The sequence below is a fragment of the Mirounga leonina genome, unplaced genomic scaffold, assembly GCF_011800145.1.
Source record: "Mirounga leonina isolate KUSES-001 unplaced genomic scaffold, KU_Mleo_1.0 Mir_168, whole genome shotgun sequence".
NCBI lineage: Eukaryota > Metazoa > Chordata > Mammalia > Carnivora > Phocidae > Mirounga > Mirounga leonina.
In genome coordinates, this window is record NW_023270426.1 from 56,459,853 (window position 1) to 56,473,414 (window position 13,562).

The window sequence follows — 13,562 nt, forward strand, 5'->3', positions numbered from 1 at the left end:
TCCCCGCCCCAGTAACAGTCCAGCCAACCTTAGTCCTGATTGCAAATCCTAAAGCAGCCCTGTGTCTTGGCTCCAGTTCCCTCTACCACAGTGCTGCAGGTTGTCCTGCCTACCCAGACACCCACCAGAAACCCAGAAGGAGCCACCTCAGGAACCCAGTAGGAACCCATCTATGCCCCTGGCAATAGGCCCACTGTCCGTCGGAAGTGACCCTGTAACCTGGCTCCCATTATCCTCAACAAGTTCCCAAAGGCAATCCTGTCCTTGTCAGGATCTGGCAGGAACTATGCCTGCCCACATATCTGATAATAGGCCTGCCAACCACAGACCCAGAAACAGCCATGTGACCGGGTTCTAGCCCCTCTTGAGTAAAATCCTGGAAGCAGTCCCAACAGTCTGCAGACCCAGTAGGAGAAGGTCTTTACCTGCCAAAACCAGTCTGTAAACACAAGAAAAAGTATTTGCTCCTCACATGCATGGACATCAATTCAAGGCTACATGGATGGTGAGTAATCAGTCAAACACGGCACTGCCAATGAAAACTAATAAAGCTCCAGTAATCAATCCCATGTGTTGAGAGTTTTTATCACGAGTGAGTGTTGAACTTTGTCAAATGCATTGTCTGCACTTATTGAGATTTGACAAAACTCAGTGTCCATTCAGTAAGGTTACAGGATGCAAAATCAACCTGTGAAAATCAGTTGCATTTCTACACACTACAACAAATTATCTGAGACATTAAAACCCATTTATAACTGCATCAAAAGCAATAAAATACTTAGGAATAAATTTAACCAAGGAGGTAAAAGACCTATACACTGAAAACTGTAAGACAGTGAGGAAAGAAATTGGAGAAGAGGACGCGTGGATACCTCAGTTGGTTAAGCAACTGCCTTTGGCTCAGGTCATAAGCCCGACATCCCCTGCTCTGGGGGGAGCCTGCTTCTCCCTCTGCCTCTGTCTGCCACTCCCCATGCTTGTGCTCTCTCTCTCTCTCTGTCCAAATAAATAAAATCTTAAAAAAAAAAAAGAAATTGGAGAAGACACAAATATATGGAAGATACCACATGTCCATGAATTGGAAGAATGAATACTGCTAAAATATCCATTTCACCAACCAAACAGATAAGCATGGGACAAAAGAGGCAAACCAGGAAACACTCTTTTTTTTTAAAGATAGAATTATTTATTTATTTATTTATTTAATTTATTTTTAATTTATTTGACAGACAACACAAGCAGGAGGAGTGGCAGGGAGAGGGAGAAGCAGGCTGCCTGTGGGTCTTGATCCCAGACCCTGGGATCATGACCTGAGCCAAAGGCAGATGCTTAACCTACTAAGCCACCTAGGCGCCCCAGAAAACAGACTCTTAACTATAGAAAACAAACTGATTGTTACTGAAGGGGAAATGGGTGGGGGATGGGTTAAATAGGTGATGGGTATTAAGGAGGGTACTTGTCGTGATGAGCACTGGGTGTTGTATGTAAGTGATGAATCACTGAATTCTACACCAGAAACCAATATTATACTGCATGTTAACTAACTAGAATTTAAACAATTTGGAGGAAAAACCCAAAAAACAAAACAAACCAACCAAACAAAAATGTCCATTCTATCCAAAGCCATGTATTGATTCCATGCAATCCCTATCAAAATTCCAATGACATTTTTCACAGAAAGAAAAAACAATTCTAAAATTTGTATGAAACCATAAAAGACCCCAAATAGTCAAAACAATCCTGAGGAAGAAGAACAAAGCTGGAGGCATCATTCTTCCTGATTTCAAATTGTATTACAAAGCTGTTATAATCAAAACAGTATGGTACTGGCATAAAAGCAGACACATAGACCAATACAACAGAGTTGAAAGCCCAGAAATAAACCCATACATATATGGTCAAGTAATATTTGACAAGGAGCCAAAATTACTTAATGGGGGCAGAATATTCCTTTCAATACATCGTCTTGGGGAAATTATATTCACATGCAAAAGAATGAAGTTGGACCCCTATCTTATACCACTGACAAAATTTAACTCAAAATGTATTAAGGACTTACATTTTTTAGCATATATTTTTCTAGAGAAGATATATTTCTCCAAATTCTTTCTATAATTTTCCAAAATATTTTATTTTAGATCTATATTTTATCCAAGAATATCACTGTAGTCTAATGGCATTAACATGTATTGTAGATATGTTTCCTAGTAGATATGATAAATTAACTTATACATAAGCATACGTTTAAATTAAAACCTACTTCTGTATTTGTGTGGTGAGTGTTGTCCCTGTAATAGAAAAGTAACTTTATTTAGAGCTGGAGATCATGAGTTTTGAGTCAGACTCTTCTATTATTATCTGAGCAATCAAGCAAGTCGTTTAACCTAAGTCTTGGTATTCTCAGTGGGTTAATAATCATAACGGCTATTCTGGCATTTCACATAATTGCTGTAAAAAGAAAACACGATGACTGATGGAAAAATGCTTTGCAGTCTGCCACCATATAGGAATATAAAGTAATATTTAAATATATGATGTTCACTGGTATAACACATAAATCTTGTCCTAATGGATTCATGTTTTTAAGATCTTCTAAGCCTTCAACAATTGTCAAATTATCTAGAGATTATAAATTTTTAAAGTATATGGTAGCTAATGACACAAATGAATACAAAAGAGATTAGAAATTACTTTATACTTTTTAATAAATTTTATTTTACTTTTCTTCCTTAGCAGTTCACCATATTATTTATTTTCCACTGCAATCACTAACAAAGGAAGTACTTTAGTTGAGTATGTCAACATTATATTTTGCTCTCAAAATTTTAACAGAGAGTGAAACTTGATGTCATAAATTCTAACTAGTATACAGTTGTATTAAAATATAAATTATCAACAATCATACACCCACACAAACAGACACATACATACACTTTTTTTTTCTCCTTTCAATTAACAGTCTGAGGCTACTGTTTTCCTCGTCACTACCCCCCAGTATCCAATGCTTTATAAGTCTCGCCTGTTCTGCCTCCAGATACCTTCCATACCCAACTACCCTCTCTCAGTTTCCATTGTGTCCGACCAGTTCACAGCCCCGTCATCACCCAGCCAGACTGCTGTAACAGTCCCAACTGGTATCTTTGATTTCTCTTGGGCACATCTTCAATCCTTTCCTAATAGAGCAGAATAAATAAACATAAGTAAAATCACATTACCCATCTATTTAACCCTCCAACAGCTGTTCTCTGCACTCAGAATAAAAAAAAACTTGTATCTTAATTTGGCTTAACCCCAATCCTCCACATGATCTGCTGCCTCTCTCCTTCTTGACTTCATTTCCTCTCTTCTCACACCACTCTTCTTCCTCTACTCCAGTTACACTGGTGCCTTCCTGCCTTGTGAAACCTGCATTTGCTATGTCTTCATTCCCAGAGAGCAGCATGAACAGATCTTACTCATCCAACACTGAATGAGGGCTTTAACATCATCATATTTTTTTTATTAATCTATTTCTACCATCTCGCTAAAATAAATAGGTATGCAGTCTGATTAAAAGAAGTATGTTTGTTATGCAATGATAGATGTCAGGATCTCTCCTGGTTTTCCTCTTAAAAGAGTAAATCCCTAAGATCTTCCTATATAAACATTCTGAAACTACCTTCCACTGCCTTTGTTTGAAAAAAAAAAAAATCTCCCCACAGACATTTTCATGCACCAGTCCATTGTATCAGCCAGATCTTAGTTCGATTATCATCTCCTCAGCAAGGCCTTTACGGACCATCCAATCTGAACATTGTCAGCCATTATCTTTACATCACCTTTTGTTCCTTGTTTACAGCTACCGCCAATCATGTAGTAGGTATTCAGTGACTGTAAGTTGAATGGATGATGGCATTTTAGTTTGTGTGCATGTGGCAAGAACTTGACAAGTACATAAGCAGCATGTTATGATAAGACTATATTTTCATAAGAAAGCTCTCTTTTTGAAGTTTCCTTTTACAGGATCAAAGCTTATTAGTTCATGTATTCTATTTCTCTATGGACACGAAGAGAGCAGAAAGAAAAGCCAGATAATTCCCCAAATACTTTTCAGCAGTTATTTTTTTCCATTCATCATTTTATTTTGGGTCTTTTATTTTAACTTATTTTTTCAGATAAAGACAAGCTGTCAGGTATATGAGTCTTTGAGAATACTATCACTCAATTGGATTATTTTAAGGCCAATTAAAAGGAAAACAATAGCAACTGCCAGCCTTCATTTCCCAAAGTGACAGGTCATGGTTCTGTGTTGTGTTATGGTGTATATAGTGGATATATATGCATATTTTAGTTTCCAAACAGTAAGTCTTGAAGACATGTTTTCTAAATCCGTTATACTTACTATGAATTTATGTCAATATTTTAACTCAAAGTCACCCAAAATATTGAATAGCAGCTTGAGGGTTCACAGTAAGATTTTTAAATGTTAGGATTTCTGCGATTATGCAAACGGGTTTCCACATCAAGATTAGCTTCAGGTCACGTTGCTTGACAAGCAGGCATCACAGTTTCAGCTGTTTTATGATTCAGTTTGGCATTTGCAGCACAAAACCCAGGCTATCACCAAGCACTCTCCACTGTCTCAGCACCGTTTACAGTGCAGTGAGGCAATCTGCGGAAATGTTCTGCATCTCTGTTTTGTCTCTCAGCCTCTCTTGTGCTTCTCCACCTTGGGATACGATTTTGGAAGATTCAATATGACATATTCTTAAACTTCTTGACAGACTGAAAGGAATGAAAAACCAATCCCCCTCAAAAAACACTGTATTTTATTTTAAATCTGATAAAAAAAAAAGTCTGACATTCCTGTTTTACATTCATTTCCTTAGCAGTGATTAATAATAGTATTTAACTTTTCTAAAACCAAGAAAAAAAACCTTTACCCAGCTTACAAAGACAGCAAGGAAAATGTTCATTCATTCCAAAATATATTGATAAATTTATTAAGAGATTGTAATATGCTCAGTGCTGTGGGGAATACAGATGGGAATCTTGTATTTTTTTATACTGTTTTCCATATTGTTTCTTTATTACTTTATTATATAGAGGAAAAATAAGACGTGAATATTTAACTATAATGTAAAGTAAATAGCAATCTGATTTCTTCTGCATCTTTCCAGATGCAGTTGAATGTGAGTGAAGAAACTCAGAATCAAATTGAAAAGTTTCATCTCATTTGGGCACACAATAGTGCCCCATGAAATTTTATCTGCTTCTGCAGTAAACTCACTTTCCCACTTTCAGAGGCAACTCTTAAAAATTCTCCTCTCTCCTCCGGTAGTCAGGCCTACATTCTGCAGCTCCCATGCTGGAAGGCCTTAACCAGTACTTCATTGACAAAATGGAAGCTATCTGATTCCCAGATCTCACATCCCCACAACGAAATCTCTGCTCTACCTGCCCCTGCATCTATCTTCTCTTCTTCATAATAAAATGGAGGACTGCCATTTCTGCGACCAAAGACCAGTACCTCTCTTTCTTATCCCCTGGATCGAATCCCTAGAGTCTTTCTAAAAAATGTTCCACCTTGACTTCTTCCTCTTGTATCTTCAGTCTTCTCTTCTCCACTGGATCATACCCATTAGTGGACATATTCTTTCATATTAAAGAAGAGAAACCTGCCTCAACACCACATTGTCCAATAAGTTCTGCCCTATTTTTCAGCTTTCATCTATTGTGAAACTTAATTGTTTTCTCTATTTCCTGAACTTCAGTTCATAATTCTACCTGTAACAATCTTGCTTATACTCCAAACATTTCCTGATCAAAACCCTTGTCAAAGTTCCAGATGATTTCCATGTTGCCAAAATCAATGGATATTTTCCCACATTTTCTCAACATCTAAGACACTAGTTAACAGTCCTTCCTTCTGCAAAATCAAACCCTTCTTTCTTCTTGCCTTTCTGGTAATTTCAGAGTCTTCTTCTCTCTACATATCTCCCCAGGAGATTGCCTCTATTCTTTTGGCTTTTAAAGGTATTCTGTACTTTTAATTACCATATTCATAATTTCAGCCTTGACTCTTCTCCGAGATCCAGAACTGTATCTATTTGCCTTCTTGTTCCATCAGTTTGGGTCTCTAATACACATTTCAAGCTTAATCGTCTATATCTGATTCATGAGGAAGGCCAATTAATTTTACTTCATATATATATATACACACACACACAGTCTGCCCATTTCTCTTCTTTTCCATTGATTTTCCTGTGTTCCCAGTTATCATTGTCTCTTCCTTAGACTATTCTGAGAGCCTCGTAACTGTTCTACTTCTGCTCTTAAGCCCCTTTACACAACAGGAGGAAAAACATTCTTCCAGTCTTACTTAAATCATTTCCCTCCCCTAAGACAGAACAGTGGTGGACAAGGAAAAGACATTTATTTTATTTTTTAAAAAGATTTTATTTATTTATGTGACAGAGAGACAGAGAGCATAAGCAGTGGGAGCAGGAGAGGGAGGAGCAGGCTCCCCACTCAGCAGGAAGCCAGATGAGGGGCTCCATCTCAGGAACCTGGGATCATGACCTTAGCTTAAGACAGATGCTTAACCGACTGAACCACCCAGGCGCCCCAGGAAAAGACATTTAAAGGTGACTTAAAACATAGTTAAAATTTTGGCTGTGGAAATTTAGAAAAAATATGTTTCCCAGAACAACAGACCAGCAATAGCAAAGATGGGGAAATGAACAAACATAAGAGGGTACCTATAGATGAGTAAGTGGTTCTATTCGGTTATATCAGAGAGCACATTAAAATAAGTAGTAAATAATAAGGTCAGGGTTGAAGCCAGCTAGCCTCCGATTTGCTAGGTATTTGGAATTTGGTAATTGCATTTTATGCTCAATATTGAAAAATGAATGAAGCAATTTTCTGTTTGTGATTAATAAGCAAATCAATAGATTAATATAAACTATACAGAGATCATGTACTTAAAGTGATAAATGAGTCATATGAACCTGTCTCAAGTATATGTCTTTATCTCATAAATCATTACATTGTCTTTTGCTTCTTTTGAGGTTAGTAGATGGCAAAATAAAGGTTTTGCCTTTATTGGTTTGACCCAATATTGGTTTGACCCATCTTTTTCTTTAAGAGAAGAAGAAAATCTTACTTCTGATTGACATAATTGAAAAATTCACTGCCAGCCTGCTTCCCATGCATTTTTTCTTCTGTGAGATACTTCTTTTAATTAAAAATTTTGTCATAGAGGTTATATATCCTTCATTCTATCCACTTTTAATAAATGAATACCTTTAACTTTTCAATGATGCAAAACTCAACATCTTGTTTTAAGGCTCAGGATACCTGGTCAATGTTCAAAACTGCTTATGAATTATGTTGCACTCTTGCCAAGTCCACAATGTCTAGAAGGACAGAGGAAAGTCTAGAAGTGAAAGAAATGCAAACATCTCCCAAATTTCATTCAAAAACTTTATTGTCAGCATTGCTTCTAGGGCTTATGCTCAACACATATCACTATTGACCACCATCACCCTCACTTTCCAGATTTCAAAGTTTTTGCGAAGGGGCAAGTCATTTCACATTAAAGTGAATATTGGGACTAATTAAGGCAGACATCCTGAATTGAACACCAAGGCGTCTATGATTGTTGTGTAATAATGTGTGACATAAATATATTGTAAATGAATAACTGAGTCAGGTGTCTAGTCAGTTCACAACCTTTTGGTCCTTAGAGCTTTGGGCAGTAAAGCAATTAGCACTTTGGAGGTCCAGCAGCCCTTTGGAAGACAGGCAATCAATTGGGCTGTGAGTTTGCTGAGCAATTTAAGGATTCCAATTAAACATTTCAGAGAAAGTTTAATTCCAAATAACTGTATTGGCAAGACTAGGTGTGTGCAAGCTGCCAAAGTCAATATATTATATGCCATGAGGCAACTTTTACAATTGCAAGAACATATATAAAAGAAAAAGACTGTTTTCTCTATAACCTAAGGTTAGTAAACATGCACCCTCCCTCACCCAAAATACTTTCTTTAAAGTTTAATAAAATTTTTCCAGGATGTAAGATTTAATTTATCATCTTACCTCCAAGCTTTATACATCTATTTGGAAGACATATATTAATACAGATCCTGTATATTTTTTTAAATATTTTATTTATTCATTTGAGAGAGAGAGAGAAAAAAAAACATGAGTGGGGGGAGGGGCACAAGGAGAAACAGACTCCCGTTGAGTGGAAAGCCTGACTTGGGGATCAATCCCAGGACCCTGAGATCATGATCTGAGCAGAAGGCAGACACTTAACCAACTGAACCACCCAGGTGCCCCAGATCATGTATATTTTAATTTGATGTAGATGGATTTCATTCTTTTGATTCCATGTTCCTGTAAAGATGAAAGGGAAAACAAATGGACAGTGGGTATATCAACTAAAATATCTTTTAAAAAGAATAAAAAGTAATAAATATTTGGAATTTCCCTTGCATTCAAAGCCCCCCCCCCACTACCACCATTTTTAATCAGTTCTTATGTTACGTATAACTGTACATTGTTATAATTAGGACACAAAGCTTCTTTGCTTCTTTGTAAAAATATATCAAGGATTGCTTCTGAAAGCATAAGCTCTCAGGGAAGATTAAACAAACCCTTGTTATCATTATTCATTTAAGAGTAGTCTCTGCAAATGTCTTTCTAAAGAAATTCTAGAAAATGTTTTTATGTATTTATTCATATTCATCCTGCTTCCACAAATACTATGAAGGTATTAGGTACTAAAGATAGTATAAAATGTTAATTTAAAAAAATAAAACTTGGTTGAAAGGCATCGAGAAACAGATATGTCTGGCCCTTTGGGAATCATTCAGTAATAAAAGATAATTATTGTTTTCTTAACTAAATTTCTACAGGATTATCTTTCCTATAATCAGAGAAAGTCAGGAATACAAGGTCTCTCAAAAGCTTTCTGCTCTGGGGCACCTGGGTGGCTCAGTCGGTTAGGCGTCCGCCTTTGGCTCAGGTAATGATCCCAACATCCTAGGATGGAGCCCCGCATCAGGCTCCCTGCTCAGCTGGGGAGTCTGCTTCTCCCTCTCCCTCTGCCTGCTGCTCCCCCTGCTTGTGCTCTCTCTCTCTCTCTGTCAAATAAATAAATGAAATCTTTAAAAAAAAAAAAAAAGCTTTCTGCTCTGTATTTTCATGGTGGGGGGGAAAGCCAAAAAAACTGGTTTATCTAGAATTACACAACTTAGATAATTCATGATTATTTTAGCACGTTCTTGTTTGGTAACTTCAATGAGCAGAATCACCATGATCTATCTCCAAAATGGTACCTGAGAGAAATATACTTCTGTCTTATTTAATCACTGTCATTTAGAGTCTCTGCTAAATGCAGCTGGAGTTTACGAGTGTAGCTTATATCCAGAGGGCAATGGGAGTCCACGATAGGTTTTTTAAGAAAGTAATTTGGTCATATTTCCATTTTGGAATGTTTACTCTGATTCAGTATACTGAAGTGATGGTAAGGATCCCAAGATGGGGAGAAGGAAGAAGATTTAGGAGATTATTTCATTATTTGAGGGGGAGAAATTATGGTAGAAGTAGTGGATATGAAAAGAAGCAGAGAGATTCAAAAATTAATAGATCCCTAGAAATAAAAGTCTAGCTAGGTATAGAGGAAAGTGAAAGTGACAACTTAGGGAAGAAACCCAGGTTTTTTGCTTATACACCTTGGTAGGTGGTAGTATTGTTCACTAAGGAATACAGAACGCAAAAAATTAATTCATTTAATGCACTTGGCATATAATAGGTAGTCAATAACTGTAGCTATAATTTGTGAATTTACTGCTTATTCTTGCTATCCTTTATGGATTTTATAAGCAGATTTTTGGCCCAATCCTAGATATTTAAACTATCCATTGTGGTCACACAAGGCCACAACTAGCATTCTGCCAGTGGTACCCCATTGGTGGTATATCATTAACATGGTATACCACTGCCACAGTCAGAGTACCCTAAGTAAGTAAGAAGTTCTAGAGCTTATGGCACAAACAGTTCAGAACAGTGAAGGTTCTGAGATTTTCCCTACTTCTAAATGAACAACTTAGCCTGCCAGAGTTTCATGAATGCTGACAGAAGACATGAGAAACCTGAGTTTGAGGCAAAGGCTTTGTTATTCTCTACAGTAGCAGTAGCCACAGAATCACCATTTCCATATATCAGTTTTCTGTAACCCAATGTCCACAGTACGCTGTGAAGAGGGCCAATTCAGGGCCACATGCACATGCAATGGGTTGCATACAGAACAGAAACCCTAAGGAAACCTGAACCTTTTATGATGCACCGTAAGCAAGCATGCATTTTGCTGTAGAGGGAAGTACTAGATTTGCTTTCAATGACTATGTTTTCAATAAAAATATCTCTGAAAATATAGATAAGAATAAAGTTGTTAGGGGCGCCTGGGTGGCTCAGTTGGTTAAGCGACTGCCTTTGGCTCAGGTCATGATCCTGGAGTCCTGGGATCGAGTCCCACATTGGGCTCCCTGCTCGGCGGGGAGTCTGCTTCTCCCTCTGACCCTCCTCCCTCTCATGCTCTCCGTCTCTCATTCTCTCTCGCAAATAAATAAAATCTTTAAAAAAAAAAAAAAAAAAAAAAAGAATAGGGCGCCTGGGTGGCTCAGTTGGTTAAGCGACTGCCTTTGGCTCAGGTCATTATCCTGGAGTCCCTGGATCGAGTCCCACATCGGGCTCCCTGCTCAGCGGGGAGTCTGCTTCTCCCTCTGACCCTCCCCCCTCTCATGTGCTCTCTCTCATTCTCTCTCTCTCAAATAAATAAATAAAATCTTTAAAAAAAAAAAAGAATAAAGTTGTTAGTGTTCCACTTGCAAGAAATACAAGAGACCCATGGAAAAATATCTCCTGATGTTGGCCAGACACTGGGACCTACCTTTGGTTCTCACTTAATAGGTTTATAAAATCTTACATAGCAATGTGTGTGCCTTTCCTTGAGTACTTTGGCCCAGACTGCATTCTTAAAACACTTACTGTTGAATTGGACTGTTCGACATTTCACTAAATTTGGCTAGCATTTAGTGAAAGACTGGGTAAGACCTCAGGCTCAGTATTTTTGTGGATATAAAAATGAATAAGATATGGTTTGTGCCTTCTATCTACTCATGATCTACTGGAGGACACAGGCATCTGAGACCTAATGTAAATGAAGGTAGAGAAAATTATGGGATAGTAGAAGAGAGAAATCCTGATCTTGACTTAAAGTAGAATTTCAGAAAGAAAAAGAATGAATCGATCTTAAAGGAGATAGATGGGAGGATTGGTGTGGGGCAGTAGAGAAATATGAGTTTAAAGTTAATCACTCTGACAACAATATAAGCAGTTTAGAGAGGAGAAGACTAGAGACAAAGAGGTATCTCTAACTATAGTCCCAGGGAAGGCCTCAATGACAATTTGAATTCAGGCAGTATCAGTAGAAAGGAATCGACTATTGAGGTAAAAGAAAGAATTGTGCCTCACTGTGTTGGTAAGGATGAAAGAAAGAAAACAACTGAAAATAATCTAGGCCAGATTAGTTACATTAAAAAATCACCCTGTATGTGAGTACATGACCTAACTTGAGCATTCCATATCTTTCTTCCCTGGGTCCAGTGTTTGGTTTAGAGGTGGGTCATTGGTTTAGTGCAAGTCAACCATTGAACTGTTAGAAACAGAATTTCCCTTTGTGCTGACCATGGAGATATTAAGATGTAACACTGAATGGTACCTCAAAGAGAAAACAGGGAGGAAATTCATGTGGAAAAAAAGCAGGATGAAGAGGTGAAGAGTGGTGGTAATATACTTTGAGACCTTCAAACCACCCATGGTGCAAATGAGAAACACTGCTGAATTTTTCAGTTTTAGGAACCAATTCTCCTTGTTTGAGTTGTGTTTCTTCTATTTACACTTGAAAACACTTTAACTGAATCAAGACTGCCTCACTTGAAATGTACTAAAATTTGATCTCTCCAACAGAGATACTCTATAAAGTGTTGCTTCAGTGAGGACAAGGTTAGACTGTATGATGTCTAAAGTCCCTTCTGGTTTCAAGTATCTATGGAAGATTGAATTTTAAAGGAACATACAGGAGAGTGGGAATGTATTTGCATTAATACCGTGTCTGGGGAACATAATTTTGGAAGCACCTTTGCAGTCCCTATGGCATATTTCAATACAGCAAAACCTATTCCATAGAATGTATATAAATGCTTCTCTGCATTATTTTAGTTATATAACAGAATGAAAGAATAATGTTTAAGAAAAGAAAGCAACAATAATGATGAAACACTATCAGCATAATGCAATGAGAAATATAGTCAGCCCCTTTTAGATTCACATCAATCATGGCAGAACCAGAAATGGATATACAGCCTTGTTCAGATGTATCTTACAGAATTGCTTTAGAACACTGAGGCATTAAGCTCTTAGCTTAATGAGTTGGTAACATTTTGCAGATTTGCTTAAAACACATTGCTTTCCAGACTGTGTCAACAGACTCCAACAATTCTTGCCAACACACTCGTCCTAAACAATTACATTAAGATCCATAAGGCCGTGTTTACAGTTCTGAGAAGCAAATGTATTGTTAATGGGCCATAAACTATCCTCTGACTCAATGGCTTGGCTTGTTGAAATTTGTGTAATCATCAACGGAAAATTTCCAACATCTACTTGGCATGGAAGTGGAATTAGCTTCAGGGATATAAAACTGAATGCTGAGAAGCATCCCTTCCACACATTTCCAAACTGATGGGCTTTTTATATAGAATAAAACAATTTACACAAAATTTTGAAGGAAGATCATTGCCATAGTTTAGAATAGTTTTATATGTTATAACAAAAAGTAAATAATCACGATGAACCATAAAAAAGTCCTATGTGTACAATATCCTCAATTTTCTCTCAAATAGTTTTTCAAATCTCTTGTGAAATAGCTGCATCAATGAGTCACAAATAGTCTGTGAACAGACATTCAGTGCAGCTTCATGCTTGTCACGCCTGTTATCTTTTTTCTGGTTGCCAAAAACCCAGTTGTTTCAATCTACTGTTTTTATCTTCCTATAAAACTCTATGACTGCCTCTTGTACCTATTTTCCATCTTCTCATCTTCCTTGTCACTTTCTATTCTTTTTCTCTATATTTCTGCTTCATTCCCTTCTCACTCCAGGCATCCTTCTTGTTTTAGGCTAATGTCTCTCAGTTTCTTTTTCCAGATGGTTCCACATCCTCTTGCTGATAATTTCCATTCGTCTCACTGTATTTTTTAAATTAGCCAAATCAGGCTTTGCAAGCTTTACTCCCTATGTAGTTTTATTCTTTCAATGCCAGCCTTCTTCCCATCTTTGTAATCTTTCAATGATTCCATTGCCAAACATTTGTATATTTACATATGTCATATTTATATATATTAATCTGCAACTTTGAGCAAGGAATTATTCTAGGTACTATACAAATACCAAGATACCTGGATTCAGGCACCGAGGAGTTTGGCAACTCTGAGAAAAGCTATGTTGCCAGAA